This window comes from Phascolarctos cinereus, unplaced genomic scaffold (genome assembly GCF_003287225.1).
Source record: "Phascolarctos cinereus isolate Bilbo 61053 unplaced genomic scaffold, phaCin_HiC Scaffold_7;HRSCAF=346, whole genome shotgun sequence".
Lineage (NCBI taxonomy): Eukaryota > Metazoa > Chordata > Mammalia > Diprotodontia > Phascolarctidae > Phascolarctos > Phascolarctos cinereus.
In genome coordinates, this window is record NW_027556180.1 from 85,929,814 (window position 1) to 85,950,881 (window position 21,068).

A 21,068-nucleotide genomic window follows, 5' to 3' on the forward strand; every position below is an offset into this window, starting at 1 on the left:
AGGATACCATGACTACCAGCTCATGTTAATGTTTTCTCTGTCTCTGCCACTCAGCCACAGTCTCCTTGTCTGCCTCAGTCCTTTCTTAGACCTCTTACCTTGTCACTACAATCACTATAATTATCACTTGAGACATGACCACACTTTAAACTCAAGCACAATTCCCAAGAAGTGCTAAAAATTAAATTCCTTATATTTTTTAAGCTACATGAATGTGAGGAAATCAGGAAATTAGATGGAGTAAGCATGGTAGAAAGCATTTGGGTGAAGGAAAATCGAAGCAGAAAAAAGAAATGATATTGTCATCAGAGTAGGTTAAAGACCATTTGGACACAAAGTATTGAGGAAATGGGTCACAATCCCAGCCAAGAGGCACAAAGCAGTATTGAAGGGATTTCAATCATCTGGACATCTGCTGGAATACTCTGCAGTCAAAAGTGTCACAAATAATAAATTTTGGCATGTCTTACTGATAATTTTTTTTTCCTTCAAAAGGCAGAAGAATCAATAAGGAGATCTGCTTCTCTGGATTTGATTCTGATCAACAAGGAAGAAACAGTTGCTGAAGTAGAAATAATGAGAACGTTGGGGAAATTGGTTCTCCATCTTAGAATTTGTGGTGGGGGAGCAGAAAGTTGGGCTGACACGTTCTGAGAAAGTGTTCTGAGGGTTCTGAGAAAGGATGGACAGAATATCATGGAACAAATAAACTAAAGCTGACATTAGTCTAGAAGTGACGGGAAGCTCTTGAGAATTAAATTCCAAAGATACAAAGAGAAACAATTCTGATGAAGAGGAAAATGGAGACTTGTCCAAAAGGCCTATTGTGCATTCACAAAGAACTTATAAATTGGTATAGATTTTTTATTTTTATTCTTAAACTAAATCTTATTTTTTAATTATCAAGCATTTTTTTCACTCTCACCTCTCCCTCTTCCAAAGACAAAACAAAACCCTTGTAATAAATAAGCACAGTTAAGCAAAACAAATTCCCATATTTACCACAGCCAAAAATATCTGTCTCATTCTGTAACCTGAGTCCATCACCTCTCTGTCAGGAGGTAAGTAGCATTCTTCACTGCTGGCCTCTGGAATCATCACTGGTCGTTAGTGAACATCTAAAAAGAAGTATTAATCATAAAGGGTCTGAATGATATCTTCATCAGGAACAGATCCTGCCAGATTCACCTTAATTTCAATTTTGACAGGATTAAGGGAAATGCTATAGTGATAGTTTGCTTCACTTTTAGCAAAACATCGGACATTGGACTATTTTTATGGAAAATATGGAGAGGTATAGGCTAGACAACAGTAGGATTTCATGAGTTCATAAGGGAAGGGAATAAGCAGTTATATAGTACCTAGCACATGTCAGGCATAGTGCTAAGCATTTTACAAATATCTCATTTGATTCTCACAACAACCCTCAAAGGGAGGTGTTTTTATTATCCCCTTTTTACAGTTGAGGAAACTGAGGCAAACAGAGATTAAATGACTTGCCCAGGTCACAAAGCTAGTAAATACCTTAGGCTGAATTTGAACTCAGGTCTTTCATGACTCCAGGCCTAGTTCTCTATTCATTATGCCACCTAGCTGTCTCCTTAACTGGTTAAATGACCAAATCTAGGAGCATGAATGAACAAATGAATGAATGAGCAAAACATATTTATTAAGCATTATGTTAAACTCTGGGGAGACAAAGAATTTATATTTGAATTGGGGGAAAAATACATACAATAGTTATTAATGTCTTATCGACTTGGAAAGAAAGTCTCTAGAGGCAAGCTTCAGAGATCTGTGCTTTGTGTATGGCCTTGTGCTGTCTATAATTTTTTATTAATGACTTGGATAAGAATATAAATGGTAGGCTTATCAAATCTGCAGATAAGATATAACTGGAAAGATAGCTAACATGTTGGATGGCAGTATCAGGGAAAAAAAACTCGATAGGCTTGAACATTGGGTCAAGTCTAATAATATGAATTTTAATAAAGATAAAGTTTTCCAATTAGGCTAAAAAAAATAAAATTCATAAGCATATGATGGGACAGATGTGACTAGATATTATTTGTTTGAAAAAGACCTGGTGGTTTAATAGTCTTCATACTCAATATGAGTACTCAGTGTGATGTACTAAAAAAAAAGCTAATGCAATTAAGAGAGGCATGGGATCCTGAGACATACCCAAGTGTCCGGGGCAACAGTCCCATTGTACTCTGCCCTCATCAGACCACAATCTGATCATTTTATTCAGTTCCTGGAGCCACAGGTTAGGAAGGACATTAATTGGCTCAAGAACATCCAGACAGGGACCACCAGGCCAGTCAAGGGCCCCAAGAGTATGTCATGTGAAAACTGATTGATGGAAATGGAGATATTTAGCTTAGAGAAAAGATGATTGAAGGGGAACATAATTGAAGAACTTTCGATTTGTAAGAGCAATTAGACTTGTTCTTCTTGGCCCCAGGGGGCAGGGCTAGAAATCACAAAGAAGCAAATTTAAGCATGATGTAAGGAAAAAATTCTTCCTTGGAGCTATACCAAAGGGCAGAGGTTCTCAAAATTTTGGGCTCAGGATCTCTTTATACTTTTAAAATTTATTGAAGACTTCAAAGAGCTTTCACTTACGGGTTAGAGTTATCATATTAGAAATTAAAACTGATAAATTTCAAAAGTAGCAACGAAAAAAAAGAAATTTCCATAATAATTTTGTTTTATTTTTGAAAAGAATAGCAAATCATGCATAATAGAGATGCAGTTTCATAGGCAATCATATTTTTTATTTTATGTTATGGAAATACTTGTTTTATTCCATAAATTAAAAACAAAATAAGTTTTTAAAAAATGTATTTGATAATGTATTAAAAATAATAAACCTATTACATGTTATAAAAACATCTTTTATGAAAAATAACTATATTTTCTAAGACCAACAATTAGTGGAAAGAGTGGAATTGTTCTATGTATTTTTGCAAATTTCTTTAAGTTCTGATTGGATTCTCATATCTTCTTCTACATTCAATCTGTTGTGATATGTTATTTTGATTGAAGTATATGAAGAAAATCTGACCTCATACAAACATCTAGTTGGAAAAAGGAGGAGTATTTTAATAGGCGAATAAGTTCTTAGTATTGTTATGAAAGGGAGCTACAGGGGTCCACGGACCATGCCGTTAAAATGGAATGGGGCCCCTCAAGGGGGTAGTGGGTTCCTCTTCATCAAAAGTCTTCTAACGAAGTTTGAAGGGGGCCATCACCAGTCATCCTGACCTATGTCTTGACACTGTACTCTTATGACTCTGGAGGAGAAAGTGAGGCTAATGACTGCACATCCCTGCCTCACTTAAATCTAATTCACTTGCCCGTCAAGACATCACCCTGCTGATGTCATTGGTCTTCTTCAAGAATGAAAGACCACCACCAACAACTCGGATGAATGTTTGTTGATTAGGTCATAGCAGGGATTCTTGGTCAGGTGTGGTGTGGACTACAGTAGATGGCTCCCGTGGTCCTTTTCAGCTCTTCTGTGATTTCTTTACATCCCCAGATGTTAGGCAGACCACCCTTCCTAGCTGAAGGAGCAGGGTACCCTGAGGGAGAAAGAGCAGCATAGACCAGGCAAGTCAAACCACCACCAACACCTTGACCACCATTTCCCCTCAGATTCTGATGGAGACAGCCCAGGATCCTAATCCCAAGAGCCTTGGGAATACCAGTCACTCCTACCCCAAACCACCAACCTGCATCATTAAGGGAAGAATTGGAAAGGGAACTTACCTTCCTCATCACTACCAGTGACAACTGCTGATTAACTGCCACCAACAAATAGGCACAGGAGCCTTGGAAGTGGTGGCATTTTCCAAACTCTGGTTTTTGCTTCCAGTCTAACACTCCAGCCACCATCCAAGGAAGCAACTCTGGTTGTTAGCCATTCTGACCAACTGTCAATCAACTGCTAAACACCAGGCAGGTAAACTAGCCTAGCTGAAACCAAGCCCAGCAAGGCTTGACCAGTATATCCCATCAGATCTTGATGGAAACAGCCTAAGACCCTGAACCCAAGAACCTTGGGAATAGCCGTGTTTCCAGCTCAGCACCCTGAGCCATCATCCTGGGGAGCAATCCCTATGGAGATGCACCCTGGCAATTGCTCCCGCAGGTGATGCCACCACAGCTACCGAAGACCCCAGAAGGAAAGATTTTGTCACTGAAGTCCTTGGCATTGTCAAATAGTTCAATATCAGAGATAGATAGCATTTGATCAATGGAAATGCCATTTTAGAGGCATTACTATCTGCTTTGCCAATGCATCCTAAGGATCATGAGACTTTCTCATCTTACTTACAGCTGAAAACTTTCATATATGTTGCTTCCATCATTAGAATGTGAGATCTTTGAGCATAGGGACCATCTGTTTTATTTGATCTTCAGTGCTTAGCACAGTACTTTGCACATAGTAAGTGCTTAATAAATGATTCATCCATCCATCCATCCATCCATCCATCCATCCATCCATCCATTCATTCATTCATGCTGAGCCACTTCCACAGCAGAGTTACTAACAAATCAGATAATTTTTCATTTTAACTTTGGAGAAACAGAGACAAAGAGAGGGTAAATGATCTGCCTGAGGTCAGATGGGAAAGCTTGATGGCCAAGATCCCTCACTCTAACCGCAGGACTCTTCCTCCTTGGTATGTTTATGAAAATGGGAAGGTAATCTCATATGTCAGTGTGAGCTCTCTGGAATATATGCTTCTCATATTCCAGGAGAATAAGAAGAATGTTTGTGATGGAGATATAAAAAACCTTTTCAAAAGCTCTGAGGCTATTGCAGGACTTAGAGAGGTCTCAGCCTTGCCCATGGACCCCAGTCATTTAAATTTCCTTTTGAAGAGACTGGACTGAAGACAGAATTGTCTCAATCTGCCCTTCCACGTGGGACCCTATGAGAAGAGTGGAAAAGAGCATCAGGGTAGAAAGTAGTTAATAATAGAATCAGCTGAGAGTGGCATGTGGGCAAGAGGATTGGCTTGTGGCCATGGGGCCGCACATTAGCAGGCATGGGGCATAGAAGTCTTTCTTCTTGAGAAAAGGTTGGTGCTAGGGGTTAGTGTTTCTGGTCAGGGAAAAATCTTCATCAATCTGGTCTGTATCAGCACCTGGCTGGCATTAGACAAGAATTTCCACTGCCAGGGATCATTCTCTTTAAATCTGGTCTCTGCCCTGCTTGACAAGAGGTGCTGTTTTCAGGAGTACAGGGATCACTACATGCATTTCCATTTGGGTTCCTGTCTATAGAGGTGCCCCAGTAGCTACACTCACATGATCTAAAGAGATAAATTTAGAACAGCAAAGAAAATGAAAGAAAGCTTTTGAAAATGCAGTATAGTCTCAGTATAAACTTCCAGAATCCACAGGTAACTTTTTTTTAAGCAAAGAAACTTATTTATCGAAATCATAGCAAAAGAGAAATGAGAGAAGGAGAATAGATACTAGGCATAATGTAGAATGAAGGAGCTCTCTCACTCTCTGAGTTAATTCAGATTCTAAGATATGTAGATGCTTATTATCTTTTGGGGGTAATTCTCATTTCTTCAAGTGGTCCCTAAGCTTCTACAGGTACTAACCAAATGAAAAAAGACTTTGAATCTGAGTTGATAATAGACTGTGCCTATCCTAGGTGATCAACCCAGCTAAGACTGGAAGAATTCATGGCCAGAGAGCTGAACACCAGATGATGAGTTTGGTTGGATTTTTTTGGCCACAGCTGTTCACAAAAGCATCTACTAAGGGGAAATAACTGTAATATGTATGGAGAAAGGAGCATTCACAGCAATACTTCCACAAGCCCAAATTTCATCGGTTTACTGTGGGAAAGAAGAAGGGATCACTTTTCCCACATTAATGGCAATTAAATTTATTTTTCTTATCCCTTTCTTTCCATTTCACAATTCCAGCCTGTTTTGGTTGTTTGTTGGAAAGGGTCATCCCTGCACATGGAAATGACATTTCCCAGCATCAGGATTGGGGCTAGTGGCGACTTTAAAAAGCAAACAAAGAAATACAATCAATTGTGTTAGTCGCTGAAGGGATTTATGGACATTTCTGTGACTCTACGGATGCAGGTCCAAGGCTCAAATTGAGTGGAGCCTGAAGGAAACACAGTCCCCCTTGTTAAACAGAAAGAATGAGCTTAATATATACAGAAGGGGAGGGGGAGAACAGACAGAAAGGAAAGGGAGTTCTCCCTGTTAAATATTTACAATTCCAGCCCTGCCCTGGCTCCTATCTTTCTGTCTTTCTGAAGGTGGTGGTAGCTGAGACAGGAGGACATATTTTCTTAATATATTCCTCCCTCCAAACCCACCTTGCATGAGAAACTACAGCAGTCACAAAAAAACCCCTCAAGACTGTCCCCTATTCATGAATATTAATCAGTAAACTCCCCCTGCCGTTTTAATCTGAGACTAGTACTAAAATTCCTTCTTCTTTTTTTTTTTTAACCCTTACTCAAATAGCCCCTAAGGAAAACTCTGAAAGCCCTGGGTAAACCCTCTATAGAAGCCTTCAGTGACTGGAGCAATGACATCTGAGACTCTGGGGTCAGAGGGCATGGCTGGAAGAGGAATCAGCTTTGTTTCCCCTATGTGTTATTGAAAGCTAAACCTTTACGGAACTTTTCTGGCTGCATTTTGGGCTATTTAGCCTCAAAAAACAAAAGATTAATTTTCCCCCCTTTCTTCTTTGGGGTTTTGTCCTTTGTCAACAGTGATGACACATGCAGGAACTTCCTTATTCAGAGTCTGGAAATTGTTAATGCCCATCAGTCTCTATCCTATCCTGAGGAGAAGAAAAGATATGATCTTAATTAAAGGAGAACCTAGTGAGTACTAAAGCAACATAAACATTCACAACATTCATCCACAGTCTCTCAGCCCTTTTCAAATGAGAAACAGAAGATATTCCTCACTTCCTATCTCCCCCAGAAAAGCCAATCATCTGGTCGTGGAAGGATGACACAGTATTAGGACCAGGAATCAAGCTGTCTGTATCACTAACACTTGGTGTTATCATAGGGAGTCACTACCAAACTGGCTAACAAAGAAGAAGACAGTTCTTTTCCCCAAATCCCTGACCACTTAGTATTATCCTAAGAGTTAAGCCTGAGTAGTTCTGTGACATTTCATGCTGGGTCTGGAGTTGGTGAGAAGGATCTTGGAATATCCAATTATATTGGATTTTTTTTTTCTGCCCCAAACACAATTCTGTTCTTGCTATGAGAAGTATAGTATAAGAGATAGAGTGGTGGACTTGGAGTCAGGAAGACCTGAGTTCTGATCCTGCCTTAGACACTTGCTGACAGTATGATCCTGGGCAAAGAATTGAATTCCTCTGGGCCTCAGTTTTCCTCATCTGTTAAATAAGAGGATTATACCACATGATCACTAAGATCCCTCATAATTCTACATTTATTATATGGTATACTTACTGATGATATGGTATGGATGAATATTATATATTCTTTCATAAATATATTTCTGGTCTCCTGAGAGTGAGCTTTTGAAGAAAGAAATGTCCTAAAGAAAATCCTTTGGTGAGATTATAGGAAAATCCATAGGAGATTATAGTGACCGGGATTCTGGACCTTACCCTTCTGAGTTGTGAATTGGAAAGTTAGTTTCAGGTTGCCATCTCGGGTAATCATTTGGTCTACAAAAAAAGGAATGGAAAGTCTTGATCTAGTTACTTTCTGGGAAGGTATGAACATTCTTGGAATCTTCAGTCCTAGATTAGACTCAATAGAAGGGTTAAGCACTGATCAGCGGCTAACTAGCCAACTCCCCTTAAGAAGGCGGTAGGGGTAGGGAGCTCAGATACAAGACTGGAAGAACAATGGTGTCTGAGGATTGGATGTAGCTAGAAGAAAAGCAGGCTAATTTGTATGTATCTCTGAGTCCCCAAGTTCTAAGAGACATCCCTAAGAGGTCACCTCATGTGTTCTATACATGAAAAGAATCTTGTCTAAATCATACCTGACAAATGGTCTTCTTTCTTTCGTTTAAGTCCTCCCAAGGGTAACCCATTGACCCTAAGTGTCAGTGACAGAGCAATGGACCAGAGTTTGAATCTCACCTCAGACATCTCCTAGCTGTGTGATCCTGAGAAAATTACTTAACCCCTTTTGGCCTCAGTTTCTTCATCTGTAAAGTGGAGATAATAATAGCATCTACCTCCCAGGGTTGTTGTGAGGATCAAATGAGATTCACATACACAAAGTGATTTACAAACCTTGAAGTACTACACAAATGCCAGCTGTTATTATGAGGCATTTAGCCGGCACAATGGGAAGACTGCCTGTCCTACAGCCGGGAAGACCCAAGTTCAGATTTGACATCAAGTACTTCCTAGTTGCGTGACCCTGGGCAAGTAACTTAACCTATGTTTGCCTCAGTTTTCTTTTCTATAAAATGGGTGTAATAATAGCACCTAACTCCTAGAGTTGTTGTGAAGATTTTTTAAAAAATTAGATAATATTTGTAAAACCCTTTGCAAGTATAGATAAATGCTAGTAATTAATAACAGCATTGTTAACCCACTCCTTCATGCGGCTGCTGGGATAGTTGGGAGAGCTCTGTCTGATGAGAAGATTTGCCTTACATCAAGCTGAAATTGATCTCTTTGCAGCTTTCCTCTGGTTGTGCCTGGTTTTGCCCTCTGGGGACAAGCCAGACAAGCCTAATCTCTTTACCTCCTGACACCCCTTCAAACGCTGGAAGGTGGCTATCCCATCCCCGGCCTTCTCTAGGCTTAACTTTCCCATTGCCTTCAACTGAGCCCAATACAGCATGATCTCAAACCCCTCCTCTAGAAGGGCCTCCCTATACAAGGATACCAGGACCTAGCACAAAATTGCAGATGCTGTCTGAGCAGGGCAGACTATGGAAGGACTGTCATCTCCTTCCTCCCGTACACGAGGCCTCTATTCACACGGCTCAAGATGGCACCCTCGGGTTGACTGCCCTATACTGGTGACTCCCATTGGGACTGCAGTGCCCCCAGACCCCTAGACCTTATCATTAGCTGAAGGGACAAAAGGGGATTTCCAGGAAGCATTTAATACAGATGGTGTCCTCTACCTCTGTTGGATCATAGATTTAGAAGTGAAGGGACCTTGGACACCATCTAGAGGCCAACCCCTTCATTTTACAGATTGAGGCCCTCGGAGGTCAGTGACTGACCTAAGGTTACAGAGGTACTAAGGGCCAGAATGGAGTTTAAATGATATCTTCTAACTCTGGCTCTGGCCCTCATATGCCAATTCCCTTTGTCTCTGCTGTCTGAAATTCACAGCCGGGCATGACAGCAAGGCCCATTGCTGCGTGTGGTGAGGGCATTCATTGGGCAACCATTCTCTGTGTATTACTTCACAGCTCTAGATCCTAATCTGCTTGGGGGCTTGGCATCATCTGAGACAGTGCCAGGTATGTGTGTGTCTATGTGTGTGCACATCTGCATGTATGCATGTGTGTGCCTGTGTGTCTCAGTGTGTATATGTATCTGTGTGCACTGTGTGCATATGTATATCTATGCACGTCTCCATGTACACATCTGTATTGTGCATGTATCTCTCTGTGTGCATATCTGTATGTATGTGTCTCTGCGTACATGTACCCGTGTGTCTGTATATGCACATCTGTACATGCATGTGACTCTATGTACATGTGTCTGTGTATATATGTGCAGCTTTGCATGTCTTCAGCGCATATCTGTATTGTGCACAGTGCATGTATGTGCACATGTGTCCCAAAGTGCGTTTTGTATGTACATGTGTAAACGTGCATGTCTATAATGCATGTCTTTATTGTGCATGTTTATGCACGTGCCTTCATGTGTCTATGTATATATGTCTTTCTGTGTCTGTGTATCGATGCATGTCTGCATGTGTATATCTGTATGTGCATATTTGTGCACGGGTCTCTGTGTGTATGTGTGTTTACATGTACATATGTGCAGATCTGTATCTGTGTCTGCGCATGTCTATCATGTGTGCCTGGGTGTCTGTGCATTTATGTGTGCATGCCATTGACTACAAGTACGTGATGGAGGGGAACCATGGCCATGTTTCTTGTTTTCCATCCTGTTCTTCTCTGAGCCTTCTCTTTGCAGGACCTGGTCTTAGGGACTACCATCCCATTTGGCCATGGAATTCTCCTCTCTTTTGGCTGCAGAATACTAAGTGATTGACACCTGTGTTGTTTTCCCCTTTCCTGGTGGTATGGATACCAGGCACCTTTTTTTTTTCTTTGTGAGGCATTTGGGGTTAAGTGACTTGCCCAGGGTCACACAGCTAGTAAGTGTCAAGTGTCTGAGGCTAGATTTGAACTCAGGTCCTCCAGACTCCAGGGCTAGTCACCAGTCACTTTGGCAAATTGTATCTGAATGTTGTACAGATGGGGAGGTATGAATCTCTGTGAACTTACATTTCCTCCTTCCCCACCCCCACCCCCCCACCCTCACACTGAAGGAAATGAGGAGGCCTGCCATATTCACAATCCATATCTTTCACAGTTTGAATCCTTTAGACCCCCAAAACAAAGTAAAGATGAGTTCTACTCGGCCTTATGTCAGACCCACTAACTCTCCTGTGCTGTCCCTGTGTAGCTTGGCTATGTGAGGGAACTCCTTTCAGCTTCAGGAAAGCTCAAACCAAATCATCTGGACCCCAACAAGTTTTGCAGGGTACAGGCAGCAACAAGACAGTGTGTGTGTGTGTGTGTGTGTGTGTGTGTGTGTGTGTGTGTGTAGCAGTGGGAATGGGGGAGGTGGGAAGGCCTACCCTTTGGAAGGGACATAGTACTTAGATAGACTTAGAAATGGTATTGATAACATATTTATCAAGGAAAAGGGGGGGTATCAATCAATCAGCAAGCATGTATTAAGCACTTACTGTATGCCAGGCACTGTGCTAAGCTCTGGGGATACAAAGAAAGTAAAAAAACAGTCCCAGTTCTCAAGGAGCTTATGTTCTAACGTAGGAGATTGTATATAAATAGGTACATACAAAAATGTATACGTATACATGTATACATGTACATTCCCTTGGTACAGGTAGATTTCTTACCTGTACTTCAAGCTGGATCATAGATTTGGATGCAGAACATACCTTAGAGATCATTTAGTCCAACTTCTTAATTTTACAGGTGAGGAAACTGAGGCCCATCTGGAGATGTAAGTGATTTACCCAAGGTCACAGAGGCTTTAACTAGTACAATTGGCATTTGAATGGAGATCTTCTAACTCCATCTACATTCCCTCTCTCTCTTTTTCTCTTTCCTTCTCTCTCTCCTCCTCTCTCTTTCTCTCTCTTGTGAGCAACTTAAAGGCAGAGGTTGTATCCTAGCACTTTCATTTAAAATAGATGTGTCATAAATATTTATTGAGTCCAAATGAATTCTATCTTCTCAGCAGTAAGGTCACTCATTTTGGTGTCTAGATCTCCCATGCTGCCGATTCAGGCCAGGGGAGATGAAAAAGTCCTGGTAATTTTCTTCTATGGAACATTAATGAAACAACATGGCTACTTCACTGGATCCATGCTCTCATCCACACGGCTACCCCTGAACAGCTGAATGGGTTACCAAGGAAGATGACACAGAGATAGACTCATCAGGTTGGAAAAAGGTTCCTAGCTGTATCTTGAAATCCGTATTGAAGTAATGAAAAATTCGCTGAAACCTTGGTACAGAGAGGAACAGGAAATTAGCCTTAGTCCATCTGCTTCTGAGGGGGCTCAAGTTCACTCCAGGGCAATACTGAGACCCATCAATTGAGCAGTCAATTAACAGGCATTTATCCTAGTCTATCTTAGAAGCTCCTCGTTCCTTCTAACAATTTAGAGCTCACTGAATTATAGAAATGTTGGTCCTTTCAGCAGCTAGAAACAATCAGCTTAATGAGGTCTCTTATTTTATACAAAGAGAGGAAAAGTGTTATGTCCAAAGTTCTAGCAAGTATAGTAAGACCTCATACCCTTTAGGGAGATCTGTAGGTCTGCTAGATTGTGTTTTATGGACTTTGTCACCTCGTGTTTGAGTCACAGCCTGCCGTTAACAGTGTGATTTTGGGCAAGGTGCCCTCTCTTGGCCTCAGTGTCCTCGGCGGTAAAATGTAAGAGTTTCTGTAGACTTATTCACATGGTATTTATTATGTGTCAAATACTTTGCTAGGCACAGGGGATACAAAGGCAAAAATCAAGCCGTTCTTGATTTACATTATATCCAATGGGGTGGGATGGGGAATAAGAAAATGCATAATATACACAAAGTGTTATATAGGGTGGGGAGGGATGAGGAAAGGTCTCCCACGGTTGTGGTGCTGGACCTGGACAAAGATGGAGGGTATTTCAGGCATGAGGAACAGTCCATGCCAAGAGAAGTAGAAGGAAGATGGAGTTTGTGTCTGGGGAGCAGCAAGCAGGCCAGGTTAGCTGGAACAGAGTACAGAGCAATGCACGATAACCTGGAGAGGCAGGCTGGACCCTGAGTATTTTATCCTACCGGTGACAGGCAACCATGGAGCTTTCTGAGCAGGAAAATGATATGATCAGAGTCAGGCTAGAGGAATGACACTTTGGCAGCTGTGTGGAGGATGGCTTGGGGGCAAAAAGAGATTTGAATTAGGCGCAATAAGTGGTAGAAAGTTTCACTCAGGGTGATCTTTCATTAATTCTGAAATAATAACACACATGCGCACAGAAACAACTTTGAAGTTTGTGAAGCACTTTACATCAGTTATTTCATTATGTGAAATAGGGGCTATTTATTTTCCTCATTTTACAGATGAAGAAACTGAGGCAGAGAGAAGTTAAGTGACTTGCCCAGGATCATACAGCTAGGAAGGAAGGAAGGAAGAAAACAAGCCTTTCTCAAGCACATACTACTTCTAGTCACTGTGCTGAGGGCTTTACAAATATAAACTCACTTGATCCTCACAACCACCCAGGAAGGTAAGTGCTATTATTATCCCCATTTTACAGTTTGAAGAAACTGAGGCAGAAGAAAGTTAAGTGACTTGTTCAAGGGATCATACAGCTAGTAAGTGCCTGAGGCGGGATTTTAATCCAGCTCTTTCTCCCTCCAAATCCAGCACTCTAATCACTAGGTTACCTAACCATTTGTACAATTGTCTGATCTTCCCAACCCCTTCCAGCCCAAAGACTTGGTGATGCCAAATGAGTTTGTAAGCCTCCACGTTTCTCTAAAATTAGATGCTGCGTCCAGCTTATGGGTCACTTTTGGTAAAAGATGAAAGTTTGGGCAGCCTGAAGTATGGGCAGATCATTCACCTCCACCCAGGAGCCTTGTGGACCAGAAAACCTGGTAAACAAGAATTCTGCCTTCTCTCACAAAACAACTGCACTGCTGGAATTGGGCCCTGGGCTAAATTTCACTCACAGCTCAAAACTTTCCAAAGGGATGGCCCAGGGATCCCTGGAATTCACTGGGAGAGGGCCCCAGGCAGCCCCTGAATACCCTCCATGGGGGGGGGCCGAGGGGGTCTCACTCTCAGTGAGGTCTTGTTAAAAGGCCTCAGATTGGCCTACATTGTGCCTGATCTTTAGCCCCATGTGCATGAGAATGGTCCGCTGGCAGGTGGCCTCGGGGCTGGATATGAATAGCTGTAATTGTCCCGATGTCAAAGGGATGAGCCAGGAAACAGGAACAGGAATTAAAAGAGGGGGTGGGGGTGGGCTGCAGCCCTCAGTGAATTAGCTCTTTTCTATTGAATCCATAAGGCGACATAATGAGAAGTGTTTGCCCACGTCCAGAGCATAGCCCCACGTGTCTGTGCCGAGGGGATTCACCACCCTTCTCTCTCCCTGGGGCCGGACCGGAGATGCCTAAACTCTCCTGTTGTGCTGTGAGAATTGCCCAGCGTCAACAGAAGCTTTCGGGTTGCTGCTAGACCATGAGGTCTAGGGCTGGGGAGGTGGGGAGGAGAGGGTACAGGCAAGAAAGACTGCTGGGCTGGGAGCCCAGAGACCTGACTTCTTTGCTTTAGTTGCCACTAACTAAAATTAAAACTCATGACTAACAGTGTGACCCCAGGCAAATCACTTCCCCAGCAGGTCCTTCAGTGCTCCCAGTAAAATGGGGATAATAACACCTGTCCCTCCCTGCCTCTCAGGGATGCCAGAATTAATGAGATAATGTGAAAGCCTGTGAGTGCTCTGTAAGGTAGGTGCTATGTAAATCCAAGGTGTAATTATTATCCTGTAAGCACATGAATGTTTATATTGGGCCTACCCTTTGCACTGAAGCAGGGCTGTGGCTAACCATCTACCAGGCAGCCACCTGGGTGCTGACAAGTGTGGCACTTTAGCTTAGAGATAAATGCAAAGATGGGGAGAGAAAGAATGTCTTTTGCTGGAAAGTCTCCAACCAAGCCTAGAGGAGACTTGTGGAACTGAGAGTAGCTTTCTGTAATGCTGTTGTTGTCTTAGTGACTACCTTTTGAGGACTCTGAAAATATATTTGAATTTGAAGAGAAACACATGCAAGAGTACCCATCATATCATTAGTCAAGTTTTCAAGAAACTCAAGGCTTGAGCAGCTCAACTTGCCATGCCCCTAACACTTCATCCCAGTTCCACTCCATCTAGTATCAGTATCCATATAAGTATCTGCATCAATATCATCCCTTTATTAAATTTTCCAACATCTAGGTCACTATATTAGAAAGGACCTGGACTCTGTGTTCTAGGAGTTTAAAATTGAAAACCTAACGTGAGAAACAGGGTAGAAGTACAGGAAATTCTTTTAATCTTATACTTGGGATACTATGATCTCTTGCTTTGAAGCTTCTCATAGGCTCTAACCCAGAGGTGGGGAACCTGCAGCCTTGAGGCTACATGTGGCTTTCTAGGTCCTCAAGTGTGGCCCTGTAACTGAGTCCACACTTCACAGAACAAATCCCTTTAATAAAAAAAGAAGGATTTGTTCTGTAAAACTTGGACTCAGTCAAAGGGCCACACCCAAGGATCTAGAAGGCCACATGCTCCTCATCCCTGTTCTAGCCTATGTCTATTGATGCCACTAGTTAGGGAGAAAAAAAATGAATTGTTTGCTTCCTCTCTTGTTCCCAGGGAAACATGTCCCTTCACCTCTTGGCAATCTTGGGAAGTAGGGATAAAGGTGAAAGGGAGAGAAAGAAGCTCCAGATTGCTCTGTGCCAGTTCAGAAATGTGGGGGGCAGAGAGAAGGGCACCCCCAAGCTTCCTCAAACAACTGCCTCTCTGAAATTTTACAAACCTCACAGCACTACATTAAGCCAATCTTCAGTCCTGTCATTATTTCTCACTGATTCCAGAATTCAATTTAAAGTGACCTTTTGTGCTTAGCCCTTTGAGTTCAATTTAACAAATGATGGTTTAATGCCTACTATGTGCAAAGCTGAAAAATTACATAGTCCTCATACTCAAAGAGTTTATATTCTGTGAGGGGGTTGGGGAAGGGTGAAATATATGTGCACCAAGAAATGTAATACTAGGTGCAGATTTGTCCAAATTGTTTCATGGCTTTCATTTTTCCCAATCCTATTACTACCTTCCTTTATTTAGAGAGGCTGGCTCATCTTTTTAAAAATACTTAATTTTTTTTTTAATTTCACAAACACTCATCAAAATGGGAATTTCCATATACATAGCAGAATAGAAAAAAGGATAATACATGAAACTGCAGCTCTCCATTATGTGCAGATCTCTTTTATTTTAAAATATATAATGGGTTCAGAGCCTGGCTCATCTTACCAGCCTTACCCTTCAGACTTGGAACTGTACAGAGGAGGGGAGTTTCTATAGAAACCCTTCCTTTCCCCCACTCTCCCATTCCAAGTCATGGCACATCCATGCATGCACATAGATTTTTAAAATTACCTTACAGTAAACAAAGAGTGTTGTGATAAGTGCTATATAATGTTAACTATTATTATTGTCATTATTCATAGAATCTCAGAGTTGGAAGACATGGGCCTAACTCTATACCCACTACAAATTAGAACCTTCTGGTACCAACTTTTGGCATGGAGTAAGGGGTACAGATACCTTGCCCAGACTCTTAACTTTAGAAAAGTTCTAGGTATTATCACCATCTGTTTATTCCTCTGCCTTCTGACTGCATTAACCTTACTCCCCAAATGCTTGTGCATGAATGCAGGGTGATATAATGGAAAGAACACTAGATTTGGACACAAGGCACTTGGGTTCAGTCAGTCAGTCAACAGATAAACATTTATTAAACACCTACTATGTTCCAGGTACTTTGCTAAGTATTAAAGGTACAAAAAGAGACAAAAGACAGTCCCTGTCCTCAGGGACCTTAAAATTTAGTGGGTTAAGACAACAAGCTAACAAATAAGTACAAACTAGTTCTATACAGGATAAATCGTGAGTAAATAAGAGAGGGAAGGCACTATAATTAAAAGGGGTTCAAATTCCAGCTCCATCACTTACTTCTTTTATGACCTTGGGCAAGTCTCTGAGTCCCAGCAAAACGAGCAGGTTGGACTAAGTGATCTCCAATGTCTCTTCCAGCTCTAAAACTGTTGACCTCCTGATCTATGACCTCATCCTCCAGAACTGACATTCATAATTATGTGAAAGGGGACACCCTCCTTGAGGCAAACAGGAATTCACCCACTCAAAATGAGATTCAGCTCTAAGAAGCCTTCCAGCAGGCAGGAAGCTGCTGAAATGATGGGGATAAAACAGGAGGTGGAAAGCGTAAGGATGGAGCAAAGGTGTCAGTGGCAGTGAGGTGGAAATGAGGAAACCAGAAAGAGTGTGGCACCATGGTGGAGATCCAGAAAGAGGGGATTGGGTGGTGAGAGTTTGTCAACGTCACCAAAGGAAATGGAGGTCGTGGTATCAGCTGGTAAGAATATTCTGGGGCTATTTAAGTCAACCCATAATGATTGAATACCTACTATGTGCACCCACTCAGGGAGTTCCAGAGGTAAACTGTGATCCCTGCATAATCTAGTGGCCTAGAGACATAGACAGACGACCTTGCACCCAGCTGCTTTTTAGACTCCTAGAATTACTGAAATCCTAGAAATTACTAGAAATCAGCCAGCCAGTCAGACCATAAACATTTATTAAGTGCCTGCTATGTGCCAGGTGCTATACTGAAGGCTGGAGATACAAAGAAAGGCAAAAGAGAGTCCCTGATCTCAAGGGTTCATAGTCCAATGGGGAAGACAATATGCAAACAGCCATGTACAAACAAGCTATAAACAAAACAAATTGGAAATAACTAAGAGAAGTAGGGTACTAGGATTAAGGTGGATCCAGACATCTGGTCCAACCTTCTCATTTTGCAGATGAGAAAACTGAAGCCCAGAGAGGTTAACTAGCAGAGCTGGGATTCAAATCCATTTCAAGTACTAAGTATTGAAATATAACCATAATAGGAATATTTTTGTACTTGAAAATCCTACCTTAGTCTACCATAGCTTGAAAGTAAGGAAATATCCACTAAAGATCATCTAATTTGCCCTTTGACCCAGAGATCCTACTTCTAGGTAGTATATATGCCCAAAGGAAAAAGGGAATAAACATTTATATAGTGCCTGCTATGTGCCAGGCACTGTGCTAAGTGGTTTACAAATATCTCATTTGGTTGATCCTCTCAACAACCCTTCAAGGTAAGGTACTGTTATTAACCCCATTTTACATTGAGGAAACTGAGGCAAACAGAGATTAAGCGACTTGCCCAGCATCACACAGCTACTTAGTGTCAGAGGCTGGATTTCAGCTCAGGTCTTCATGACAGTAGGCCCAGAACTTTATTCTTTCTGCCACCTAGCTGCCCAAGGAGATCATACATTGAGGGAAAAAAATGTTCCATATACACCAAAATATTTAAAGCAGCACTCTTCGCGGTAGCAAAGAATTAGAGACAAAGTAGATGCCCATTGTTTGAGGGACAGCTGAACAGCTTGTGGTACATGAAAATGTTGTAGAATATTAAAGTGCTGTAAAAAAAAAAATCAACGAATATAAGAATTCAGAGAATCTTGGGAAGACATAGCAACTTATAAAGAATTAGGTGACAGGCAGCTAGGTGGCACAGTGGATACAGCACCAGTCCTGGAGTCAGGAGGACCTGAGTCCAAATTTGGCCTAAGACACATGATACTTACTAGCTGTGTGACCCTAGGCAAGTCACTTAACCTGACTGCCTCACCAAAAACAAAACAAAAAAGAGTTATGTGAGTAGAGCCAGGGAAATGAAATGTACAATGACTGTAACAATGTAAATTGAAAAGAATGGCAAAAAAACAAACACTCGATCCCAATGTTGCACTAGTATAACGACTAAGATTTTCACTGAAGAGCTGGAGAACTATGGATATGGAATGCTCCATATACTGCCACCTTTGGTGGATTGCTTTTTTCCTTTTCCTCTTTCTCTTTTTTTTCCTTTGTTATAAGGGACATCTTGCAGGGTAGAGAAGGAGGAGAGCATAATGGAAAATGAATGTGATATAAAAGCAAGAAATCTCAATAAAATGTTTTAAAAACCTTCTGATTTTTATTTCTGTAATTCCGTACTGACCAAATAATCCTTCGGTTATTAATTAGGTTTCCAGGTATATCAATAGCAAGAAATCAGAATAATACCACACCAAATCAAAGGATCAGAGGATCACAAGATTTAGAACTATAAGGAGATTTTAAAGGCCAACCCCTCACTTTCCTAGGTGAGGAAAGTGAGGTCCAAAGAGAAGTGGTTTGACCAATGTGCTCCCCAACTCTAGATGAACAAATTAAGACTGATGCAAATCATTCCTATGGGAGTTTGGTTGGCATAAGCAAAGTATCTCAGTGCTTGATCAACCCCAGCTAAGTTTACTAATGAAGTTCTAGACCTGCAATGTACCTTGATGGTTGCATTACTGCTCCAGATGATGGGAATCATTTGTCCTAACCTGCTTCCTCATCCATCCTACTGGATAGTTTGGTTTCCTTAGGACAGTCCCAGGTTTGGAATGAATAAGCATTTATTAAGTGCAGAGCATTATGCTAAGTTGCTGAGAATATAAATAGAAAAGTAAGACAGTCCCTGCTCACAAGGAGCTCACATTCTATTGGGAAGGACAACACACATAGAGGCCTTAGCTGCAAGTCGGATGAAAAGGTCCTACAGTCTTCAGGGTGCAGTGACATAGCAAAATTTAGTGCCTCTTCTTAGGAATGGGGAGTTACCCTATCTGAATTCCCAGCCAGGGTCTGCAGATGCTGATCCTGCTTACAGAGAGCTGGGATTAGATCTCACACTACCCAAATGATGGGGAAAGGAAGGAGATCGACTTTCTCTGTTTCCCTCATTAGTATGAGTTAGTGGCTTGAAATTCAGGAGATTGAAGTTCTAGTCCTGGGTTTGCCCCTCAATTTAATCATATGAACTTTTGCAAGTTACAGCCTGTCTGGGTCTTAGTTTTCCCTCCTAAAAGATGTGAGCAATAGAATAAATTTCTAATGTCCCTTCTAGCTATGACTTTCTATGCATCTATGAAGTGGGGGGAGGAAATATTGAAGACAAGGTAGGAATACCAGCAGAGCAAAAAGGGAAGAGGAAGGAAAGAGTATTCTGGAGTAATAAAATAAAAACAGAGGTGTTGGTTACTAATGGTTAGAGTTGAAAGAGGCAACAGAAAATTGAAAAGTTGTGGCTGTGAGTCAGGGGGCAGCAGAATCAAAATCTGAATTGATACCTTCCTCAAATTTGATCTCACTGTCTTCTAAGGCAAGGATTCTTCATCTGGGTCCATGGAGAGATGTCAAGAGGTCCATGACCATGAATGGTAAAAACAAAAAACAAAAAAAAATTATTTCAACATAATTGGTTTCCTTGGTAATCCTCTGTATTTTATTTCATACATTAAAAATTGTTCTGAGGTGTCTATCGACTTCCAACGTGGACTGTGACAGAAAAGGTTAAGAATCCCTATTCCAAGGGGTTTTTTTTTGGGGGGGTGGCAATTCACTTTACCACACCCTCTAACAAGAGGGAGCTGAGGATAACATCTCTTATGTCAGTTTTCTCCTCTTTATTTCTACTGATTGCTACCCTTGTACAAATATCCTTGGCAGCAAGGTGGTACAGTGGATTAGACACTGCTTTATTGGTTTCTGAGTGAGTGATGGGCTGGAATGGAGACACCTAAGTTAGAGAGACCAACCAGAAGGTTATTGTAATAGATGAGGTGTGAAGTGATGAGGGCCTGCGCCCTGGTGGCAATGTGAGAGGAGATAAGGGAGTACATATTGAAGATGTTGTGAAGGTAGAAAAGTTTGGGTATGGGGAGAGAGAGAGAGAGAGAGAGAGAGAGAGAGAGAGAGAGAGAGAGAGAGAGAGAGAAGTTGAGGATGACATTCAGGTGTTGAACCCCTGGTGACTTGGGAGGATGGTGTTGCCCTTGATAGTAACAAGGAAGTTAGTCAAAGGGAAGGCTTGTGGGGGAAAGATAATGAATTTGGTTTCAGTTATATTGAGTTTGAAGTGACTTTGGGAGATCCAGTTTGAGATGTCCAATAGGTAGTTGGATATTCGAGATTAGAGGTCAGGACCAGATGATTGAATCTGAGAATCATCTGCATAGAGATGATAATTGCATTCATGGGAGCTGATAAGATCACCAAGGAAAACAATAGAGGGAGAAGAGAGCCCAGGACAGAGTCTCAGTGGATACTCACTGTTAGCAAACCTGACTTGGATGAAAATCCAATAAAGGTAGAAGATATTTCTTCATCGGGAGCCCCCTATCCCTTTGAAATCATAGGTCCAGTTCCATCTCAATTATGTACCCATTCCAGTGCACATTCTCTATTCACAGACCATGGAGAAGCTACAAATGAAATAGTAAAGTAGTCAATTAAGGCAGAATAACAAGTAAGTCACATAGGCAACTAAAAAGACGAAGTTACCCCATAAGCTTTGTTGTTGTTGTTCAGTCTTTTTCAGTTGTGTTTGACTCTTCGGGATCTCATTTGGGATTTTCTT